Here is a 10,323-nt window from a genome sequence, read left to right as displayed (position 1 = left end):
CGGGTTTTTTTGCCGGGTGCTCAGCCGCTGCGAGCATCAGCAGCGGGAGGAGGCGCCGGCGGGACCGGCCGCGGCCCTCGTTCTCCCGGCGCCGAAGCCAAGGGCAGAGCGGGCTGCGGCAGGTACCGAGACGCACGGCAGGCGCCTTTTTTTTTTTAGTTGTCATTTTTTAGCGCCGCAACGCGCGCCTCACCTCCATTCCCGTGCGCGCCAGGTGCTCCGGTGCAGCCGGAGCACCTGGCCTACTCTCCCTGAGGGAGAGTAAAATATGATCACTTCCGGGCCGATAATCATTTAAATGCATTAAATGGTTTATAAAACTTGTTTGAACAAATTAAAAAAATAAAATTCTAGATTTAATTTTAACATTTGTATTGTGTAAATATCTTAGTTTACTATTAAGAAAACTCAACAGAAGAAATAGACTCAACAAATTTTAAGCTTTGCGTCTCTCGGGCCGGCATGGCCGAATCCTAAGGGCTAATTTTCCTATATATCTATATCTAAATATAAAATTTAAATTTTAAAATTTAATTCATGTTTTAAAATTAAAGACAATTCTTCTCTAAGTCAAATTTTAAATTTAAATTTAAATTAAAAAAAATTTAAAACACCCAAGGTGTCCCTTTTTCGTTTTTTTTTTCGGGTGAGGCGCAGCCGACCGCGGTCGAGGGCGAGCGCTAGGTAGTTTTATTCTCTAAGCTAAATTTTAAATTTAAATTTAAAATTAAATATAAATTTTAATTTTAAAAATAAAAATAAAAAACATACATTGAATTTAAATATAAATAAAAAAATTTAAAACACCCAGGGTGTCCTTTTTCGTATTTTTTTTCGGGCGAGGCGCGGCCAAGCGCGGGCGAGGGCGAGCAGGCGTTAGGTAGTTTTATTCTCTAAGCTAAATTTTAAAATTAAAATTAAAATTAAATATAAATTTTAAATTTAAATTTAAAAATAAAAAACCTACACTCAGTGTTATGACGTTTTATTCCCTTTTTTTTTCAATCTTTTCTCTCTTTTTTTCTTCTCTCTGTCTCTCTCTCCTCACCTTCAATCTTTCCCCCTTTTTTTTTTTTTCTTTTCTCTCTCTCTCTCTCTCTCTCTCTCCTCACCTGCAATCTTTTCCTTTTTTTCCTCTCTCTCTCTCTCTCTCCCTCTCTCTCCCTCTCTCTCTCTCTCTACCTCTCGAGTCTCACCTCTCGAGCACCACCTCTAGTTCGAGCACCACCTCGAGCTTCGAGCGCTACCTCTTCCCTCTTCGAAGCTAAACTTTTTTTTTTGAAAGCGGACAGCATCGGGCGAGGCGAGAACCATAGCCGCGGCCCTCTTGCTCCCGGCGCCGGCAAGGGCGGCGGCAGAGGAAGACGACGACTAGCATCGCCGGCTCACAGGCCGATTTTTTGGGCGAATTATTCGCGAATCGCGAATAATTCGCGGATAATTATTTTTGGAGAAAAATATGCGTTTTTTTTTTGCACTTCTAAAAAAAATACGTTTTGTGCCGTTTAATTCGGCTATTCAAAAATTCGCAAATAATTCACATATTATTCGCGAATTTACTAACTATGGTATAAATCAGAACTTTGCAGCAAAAACTAACTGTGAGATTTAATTAATTATTAATTATAATAATAATAATATAATAAATATAACAATAATGCTTGGAACACAATTAACCGCACGAATCCAAAACCCTGTTAAGTTAACGAATCAAAAACCGACCCATAGATAAAGGGAAAGGACAGGGTACAAATCCGAACTATTGCAGCAAAATCCAACGGCGAGACCTAATCTAATTATATGATATGATACCTAAAACCAAAAAAATTAAAATAAAATAAAAAAATAACCGCACGAATAAAAAATCCCTAATAAAACTCTTTATCCTCATTATATTCAAACGTAAATTTTTTATTTAAAAATAATAATTTTTGGATATCTGAAATAAGCCGGTCTAACTATTTCCACCAACACCTCCATTTTTTTATATATAACTATTTATTATTTTTTTTGTTCGATATTATCTATCTAAATGTTATTTTTCTTATCTCCGAAAATAATCAAGTTTCATCTAAACGCTATTTTTCTTATCCCCATATTTATATTTATTCCTGTAATAACTAATTCTTGTTTATACCCGAACCAAATGGTGCCCTAAGGCACAATTAACGGCACAAATCAAATAAAAAAAAAAAAAAACCCAACAGATCAAAAACCAACCAACGTCAAGAGAAAGGGGAAGGTGATCGTAGAAGATTGGGCGAGAGAGAGAGGACTACCGGAGTTTCGGGAGTTTTGGAGGGCTCCGGATCTCGGCCGCCGCCGCCGCCGCCGCGATCGCCGGAGGAGTCGTCGGAGAATGGGGGGAGTGGCAAGAGCGCAGTTTGAATCGTGTATGATGTGGAGGCGGGCGAAAGGAAAGACAACAAGCAACAGGGAAACATCGGCTATAAACGCTTATATTCTCACATTCACACATGTTTAATTGTACTCCAACATTAACTGAATTTTTTTTAAAAAAAAATATATTTTTATAAAAGTAATTTCCATAAAAAATAATTGTTTGGTTTAATTGTTGGATTGGCTATAAAATGAAACATTAAAACTATAATTTTATAATTTTAATTATTTAATTATACTTAAAAAGTGAAGGTGATCGAAAATATAAACAGACGACTTATACTCGCAATTTAAATTAAAATTAAAATTTAGAAATCAAAATTCTATTCTAAAATTTAAATCTAAAGCTTAAACTGAGTTGAATTTCCAATTAAAATTTAAGAAAAAAATTAAATTTATAATTTGAATTTAATTAATGTTTAGGTTATAACTCATAAATCAAACTAAATTCTAAAATAAAAGTTCAACATAGAAATTATAACATTTATTCAAATTTGAATTCATAATTTGAATCTTATTTTAATTCTCTTTTTGATCTCAAATGTTGAATTCAAATATGAATTCACAATTTGAATTAATATTTAAATTAAAAAAAAAATTGAGTTTAAATCACAATTCGAACTGAATGTTTGAATTCATAATTCCAATTCAAAATTCAAACTGAAACTCATTATTGAAATTAAATATAAATAGCAAATTTGAAATTGAATTTGAATTTCAACTTTAAATTATAAATTTTAAATCCAAATTTTAGTTAATAATTTGAATTTATAGTTAGAACATGTCACGCCTCGGATTACACATTCTCCGGGCACGCCGACAAATTCGCCGTATACAAAGAAATTTCTCCTGTATACGAAGCGATAGCTGTACCTGTAAATCATACAATACTACAAACAGTAGTATAGAGCTGCTAGAAGAACCAGAAATAAAGCAAACAGAGTTCCATATACATACATCAAAATCCAAGATACAAGACTACTCGCACTGGCGAGTTAAATATAAATATGTACATGAACTCCAACAAAAACAACTACCTGCTGTAGGGGCACCTCTAGCTCGGCTCGTTGGGTAGGGCTCTAACTCGCGACGCCCTTGCCTCGATCCTGATCAGCAACAGCAGCAGCCGAAGACGATGGCTCTGCAAGAATGGGGTAACAATAGGGCGTGAGAACTACTGTAAAACAAGTAGTCCTCAGTGGGTGCCGCCCTCAACAACATCGGTCCACCCACTAAGTTTACAGAAGGGAGCAAAGGTAATAATAAATGCCGGAATAAAATCTACAGCTACCATTTATTATTCTATCATGCTCTAAGCTAACCTACTGTAGAAATGTCAATTCTGACCCAATCTCTTTAGGGACTGTAAACATACCCGTCGCAGGGACTGTGAACACACCCGTCCCGCCCAGTTGAGACTATCCAGCTACCTCCACACTAACCAGTCCGTGGAGAGTAAGTCTAACTGGCATGCACGACACGAACGCAAAAACACAGCGCCCGTCTCCGGAGTGGCACTCGTGGGAGCTACCCAACCGAGTATGCAGCGTATCTCTGTTGAGCTCAATCAGGCTCTCTCAAGCCAAAGTCCAAGTAACCAACACTAACTGGTCTAACAACTCACAGTCACGTGCGCTCGGCACAATCCGACGCCAAAAAGGCGATATGGGTCCACCGTCAACCCGGACGGTACCCAACAGTCCGGAACAGTCTGAACGCTACAGTAAAATACACTCGGCATCCCAGCACTAGCGTAACAGAAAACTAAACTACCTGGGGTATCCGTCGCCTCGATACTGCGACGATACAAAATTACAACGGCTCCTAGAGCTAAATCAGGTAGTTTAGACATGTGACAGGTCCAAAACGCTGTTTTCTCCTAAGTCAAATTCCAAGTCCAACATGTATATTTATGGTTTGCCAATCATGTCCTCAATGCTGATTTCATCCATGATACAATCAACAAAAATGAACTATAACATGATTTACAAAACTGAAAATCATACATGTCGACTAATACTGTGCTTAGGAATAAACCGATGTAACCCACCTCAAAAGCTAAACCCTGGTAGTGAAGGAGGTCACCGGAGTCCCTGCCAAGCTCGGCGCAATCCAACGAACTAGCGATAACAACACTCCACGGATCTAGACATAGAAACCCAGAATAAGCATCAATTCTGCCCAAAACAACAACAGCAGAGTGGAACAGGATTTCGACCAAGCTAACCTTCACCAAAATCAACAATCTTGGGCTTCATGGATTTCTCTCGAAGTCCTGAATCCAACGAACCAAGTCTCACTGCAATCCGACGCTCCTACGTCGTGTAAGACTCGAAACGCCAACGGTCGACGCAAAAAATCTGCGAAACAACATTCTTGAGCTCGGAAGTGATAAAGACTTGCCATGGTTGGAGAAATTGATGAACATCTCACCTCAACAGCGATTCTAGCACCGGCACGACGTCAAGAACGGCGAAAACGCACCCTCGCCCGGCCTCCTCGCGATGCAACGGCAACAAACGTGCGCTCGAACGGCTCCGTGGCGCGACGTCGGCGACGGAACAACTCCACCCGAGCTCCTCCACCACGCTCGGTCATACACAAGGAGAGGAGAGAGAGAGTGCTGAAGTCCTCTCCTCTCTGCTCTCTCTATCCTATATAGGAGGGAGAAGGAGTGGGTGAAAACAACGAGGGAAGGAAAGACCAAAAAGCCCCTCACCTAACCTGGCCTACTGGTACACGGGCCCACGTACCTGTGCTAGAAGCCAACCCGAGAGCAGTCTGCGCGTAGCCTGTGCAGTGTACCGGTACACCGTGATGGCTGTACCGGTACAGCAAGCAGAAAAACAGCTATTTGCAGATTTTTCTTGATAAATGCTGCTCTCGCGTCGCACAGAGTTCGTTTTGCGTCTATTTCGCGCCAACGAGACTCAGACTTGCCCCGATACTTTCCAGAGCTGTCGACAAGTCTTCACTGGGTACACCAGGGATCTCACAGAACAATTTGAATTCAAAGTTCAAATTGAAGTTCTTAGCTCAAAATAATTTGATTAAAATTAAAATTTAAAATTTAAAATTTAGAATTTAAATTTAAATAAAAATAAAAATTTAAATACTTAAATTTAAATATAAAGTCACAAATTTGAATTAAAACTTTTTTGTTGAATTTGAATTCACAAATAAAATTCAGAATGTGATCATGATTTTAATTCAAATTTAAAGTAATATTCAACTTTAAAAATAAATTCAAAGATTAAAGTTAAGATCAAATATATATAACCTCTTAGCTAAGCTCTCCACTTTCAATAACTTCCGAATTTTTTGAACCGACGTCAAAAAAATGAGATTTAGTTATAATTTATTTTATTTGTCCACTTTTGTAAAGTGACTTTACACTCACTTTCGCAAACCTAATAACCGATGAGACGTCATTTTCAAAAATACCACTTTCGGTGCTTTACTTTTAACCAAACATGCACTAATTGTAAGGAATTCATACTTTGCAAAGTCTCATGTCAAGAGAATGAGTCTATCTTGAGTTAAACTTGACAATTTGTGCTAATTTTTCTTACTTAAAAAATTATATGTAAAATAAATAGGTAACCCTTAAATAAGGCCATTTTGTGCAATCCGCGAGTGCCACGGGTACCTGTATATATTTTTTTAATTAAAAATATAATTCATTATTTATTGATTTCTAAAAATTCTAAATATAATCCTTCCTTGTGTCTTTTTTTTTTCGTTGCAATCATGTCTCCTATCACGCCGCCTCTTCTGCCACACCGCTCTACCATCCTACGGTAGTCTAGCCTATATGTAAAATACTTTTACATATAATTAATGCATTTTAATACTTTATATTATTTATTGTATATTTTGATTTTGCAAACAATAAATTATGTTATGATCTTTTATAAATTATGTATATGAATTTTGTATTTGAAAAGCATAGGGTAAACAATAATATCTTGCGGATAACCCGCATACTCACTCGCTAGCCTGCCGGCGGGTATGAATAAAGATGTAGACTATTCAAAAATTTACAGATAAATTTTGTTCATACCCATAAAACTTACGGGTACAATAACCCATCCGTGGTTTACCCAACCAGCTCTTTACCGGGTCTACCCGGAATACTCTTGAAAGTAAATGAGTGAGTTTACTTTTACATTATTTTTTACTATAGACTATTCGAACGGACCATTTATATTGTTAAACTTAATTTAAAATATTTAAACTTTTAAATTTTAAAAGTTTGCAATTTAATGAGATCGTTTGTCTCTTATGTAAGTAGTTTTAAAGTTAATAATTTTTTATGGCAAATATCAAGTAAATTTGAGACTACTTGGTTCATAGATAACTAATATTTTAAAATCGTAAAATTTAATTCTAAAAAAAATTAGGGTAAATTAAATTAGCACTTTGGTTCTCAAAATTTAATTCCTTATAATTTCTAACTGTTATATCTTTAACCTTGCATGTTTATTATAGGATTAAACTTGTGAAACGTTATTCTTAAAAACTTCCATCTCCTATTAACTATGTTTAGCATGCAGAGTAAACCTTTAAGAGAGATAAAAATTTCACTTCCCTTTAGGGCCTATTTGTTTGCATGAAAGTGGGGGGGAAGTGGAAAGGGGGAAATAATTTTCGGTGAAAACTGCTCACTTCCGTTGTTTGGTTCACCGTAATTTTATTACGCCCGAAAGTCTAGTTCATCCAAAATAATGAAATTGACTTCGCCCTCCCACGGGGCGAAGTCAATTCCGGTGAAGTGAAAAAAAGGCAAGAGTGGGATTAATGTGTTAGGGTTACCTCTTTTCTACCCTTTCATCCAAATATATTAAATTGTGGAAGTAATTAAATTTTTTATTTTGATTGTATGTCTAACATATGATCAAATTTGGCTAGATAAGTTTTAATATATTTTTTGTTTAATATGTATATTTAGAAAATGATGAAAAATGAATTTGTTAAACGTTAATAATTTTTTAACTTTAGAATTTTATTTGTTGCATTATTATAATTTATATGCAAACAAATAATATAATTTTTTAAAATTTTATTTTATAATTATACATATATATAATTATATACATATATAATTATATTAATTTTCATTTATTATAATTTATTATTCACTATAAGTTACAAAATAGACAATAATATCACTTCGGAGGTAAGTATACCGGGGGTGAAGAGCTACATTTTTTACGTCATCTATTTTCTACCAAACAAACAACATAACTCGTAGAACTGCACTTCGACAGTTATAAACAAACAACAGAAGTGAACTAATTTTCACCCCAACTCCACTTCAACCCAAAGTCCATTTCCACCCCAAGTCTACTTACGTTGAAACAAACATACCCTTAAGCCTCTTTACGAGAGATAAACATTTCACTTCCCTACTGACTGTCCCTAGAACAAGTGGCAAAGGGCATGGCGGTTGGTACCCGAGGTCCCAAGTTCGAATCCTAGTTGATTCATATTTCCAGCTAAGTTTATTTCTAAATGAAATAAACGAAGCGGGTAGCGTGCTACCTATCTCTCAAAAAAAAAAAAAAAAACATTTCACTTCCCTTTAGCCTCCAATAATTTAAATTTATTATCCTAGGGGGAGAGTAAGTTAAAGAAGGTGAGAAAATAATATATTAAAAATAAGTGAAACCTGATAGATTTTCTAAGTATGTAAAATAAGAAGAAAATTAAATACATACGACTTCGGTAATTTTTGTATGGTGTGGAACCGATGGTAATTTTTCACCAGAATACGTATGAAAAGGTGGCAGGACCAATACCCTTTTATATAGAGTCCAGATCGACTTCCCATCAAAGTCTAATTAGGATTCTATTTAAATTTAATATAGATAGGATATGGATAAAATATACCATATCAAGTAGTTCTATATCTATTAGGATTGATCTTTATGTATGGTAAATCCTAATTTAAATATAATTAATTTGGCCACAATATATGGAAATCCTAACAAAACCTTTATACATTATTCCTTTCTAATTTCTCTCTCCTTACTTTTTCTTTTAATTTTCTTTTTTCTTACAATTTTTTTCTTTATTTTTCTTTTTTTACTTTTTCTCTATTCTCTCTCTCTTTTATCTTTATCCTCTCTCTCTCCTTATTTTATTTTTACACAGTTTATCTTTCTTCACATTCTTTTTCCTCACTCTTTTCATTTTCTCTTCCTTTATTTTCTCTCTCCTCTTACTCTCTTCACTTTCTTTCTCCTTATATCGTTGGTAGCTTGGCAGTTAATCCTTACCCTTTTTTTTTATTTTAGTCTCTATCTCTTCTTTTATCTGCGTGCCCATTAAGTTTAGCCCAATCTCACTATTTTTAATATTGTCCTCCACTCCTACGACAATCTTGATCTTGTACACTGTACCGACTATCTTTTTTTTATAGCAACTAGTGCGTTAGCGTTGATCTGCTGTCAAGTTGTTTCAGAAATTTGAGTAAGTTGGTGTCGAGATTGATTGGAAGCTATAAATTGTGCATTTGATCTATATGAATGGCCAACAATTTATTAGAGTTGACGTGACCTAATTTGTTAAAATTAATGTATTGGTATATATAAAATTTTGGAAAATGCTACATGTAAAGATAAGTACAAATCTTGCACCTTTTGCATCTTAGGGTCACAAAAAATCTAAATATATTTCAATTAAAAAAATTGGTAAGGCAGAAGGAAAAAGAAGCGCCTTTGGATGAATAAATAAAATGTATATCTGTCTCCTAATTTAGAAATATACAGATATCATTTTTTTTTTTTTTGAGAAAAAGGTAGCACGCTACCCGCTTCATTCATTGGAATAGTGAATTAAGCTACAAGTGTGGGACAACCAGGCTCCGGGGGCAAAAAAGCTAAGCTTAAGAAAAAAAAAAAAAAAAAAAAAACCGTTACGAAGCAAGTAGATAATACCACTCATCCACGAGAAGCTTGAGTCTACGAACTGCTAGCTCGGGGTTTGGACCGATATTTCGAAAGATTGTGTCATTTCTGATCTTCCAAGTAATCCACCAGCAGCCTATTAGGTCAGTAAATCTAGTTCGCTTCTTTAGGCGATCCCTTCTGTCCCTCCACCTATGCCAAACGAGTTTCACGTCGTTCCCTAGATATCATTAATCATAAATTTTCTGCATGAAAAAAATATGGGCGGCGTAGGGCAATCATAGTGGTTCTTCATACTTCTTGCTTTGGAGAAAATCAAGGACCGAACAAGTTCCATGATAATGAAGTGTGGGATCGACCTATTTTCTACGCCTCTTCTCTCTCAAAGGCCATAAATCATAAAAAGATCTTTATTTATTTATTCCCTACTATTATTCAAAATTTTTAAATTTATTCTAAAATTATCAAAATACCATTCAAAAGCCCAATCTCATAAGTAAACCCCAGAAAAAATGAGAATATTTGAAGGAGTCTTTTAAAATCAACAAAAATATTTTGATTCTTCAGGAAATATATAAGATACTTTTGAAATTTTGAATAGCATAAAAATATTATCACAATTATTAAAAGTACCCATGCATTTAACCTCTTTTCTCAAATTTGATACTATCATGCTAATAATAATGTCAAAATTAATGATTTGTTAAATAACTTTTTTAATATGATTCTAATACATTAGATATAGCTAACTTGTCCTACAAACTTATGTTTACAAAATATAAGCATATCTCAATTACCTTTCGACAGAAAAAATTTCGTCAATTATATATTATTACAATTTTATTATTATCATAAATAGGTTTAAAATTTAAGAATAATTGATAAATTCAGTTGTAAAAATCACTAAAGCGGTGGTCGGCATATCACATTATTTTATATCTCAATATATGTATAATTTGCATTTGAGAGTCAGATTAAAAAAAAAAGGTATAAAAATTGGTCTTACCATACT

General features: G+C 34.8%; 1 protein-coding gene and 1 long non-coding RNA gene across 3 annotated transcripts in view; both read right to left on the bottom strand.

Moving 5' to 3' along the window:
• The window catches only part of LOC109711864 (magnesium/proton exchanger 1-like), a 21,354-nt gene extending 18,937 nt beyond the window's left edge, over positions 1-2,417 (bottom strand). The window contains exon 1 of one of the 2 annotated variants that reach the window (XM_020235188.1): positions 2,280-2,417. The gene's annotated coding sequence lies outside the window, so the exon portion shown is untranslated. The remainder of the gene's footprint in view (positions 1-2,279) is intronic. The other variant, XM_020235189.1, reaches the window with a different exon arrangement.
• LOC109712226 lies at positions 3,504-4,971 on the bottom strand. The gene is made up of 4 exons (XR_002216801.1): positions 4,834-4,971; positions 4,628-4,760; positions 4,451-4,545; positions 3,504-3,541 (listed from the first exon to the last, which is right to left on the bottom strand). It is a non-coding gene; the product is annotated as an uncharacterized LOC109712226 (long non-coding RNA).

This window comes from Ananas comosus, linkage group 6 (genome assembly GCF_001540865.1).
Source record: "Ananas comosus cultivar F153 linkage group 6, ASM154086v1, whole genome shotgun sequence".
Lineage (NCBI taxonomy): Eukaryota > Viridiplantae > Streptophyta > Magnoliopsida > Poales > Bromeliaceae > Ananas > Ananas comosus.
The sequence above is the reverse complement of the archived record's forward strand: the minus strand, read 5'-3'. Positions and strand labels throughout refer to the sequence as shown.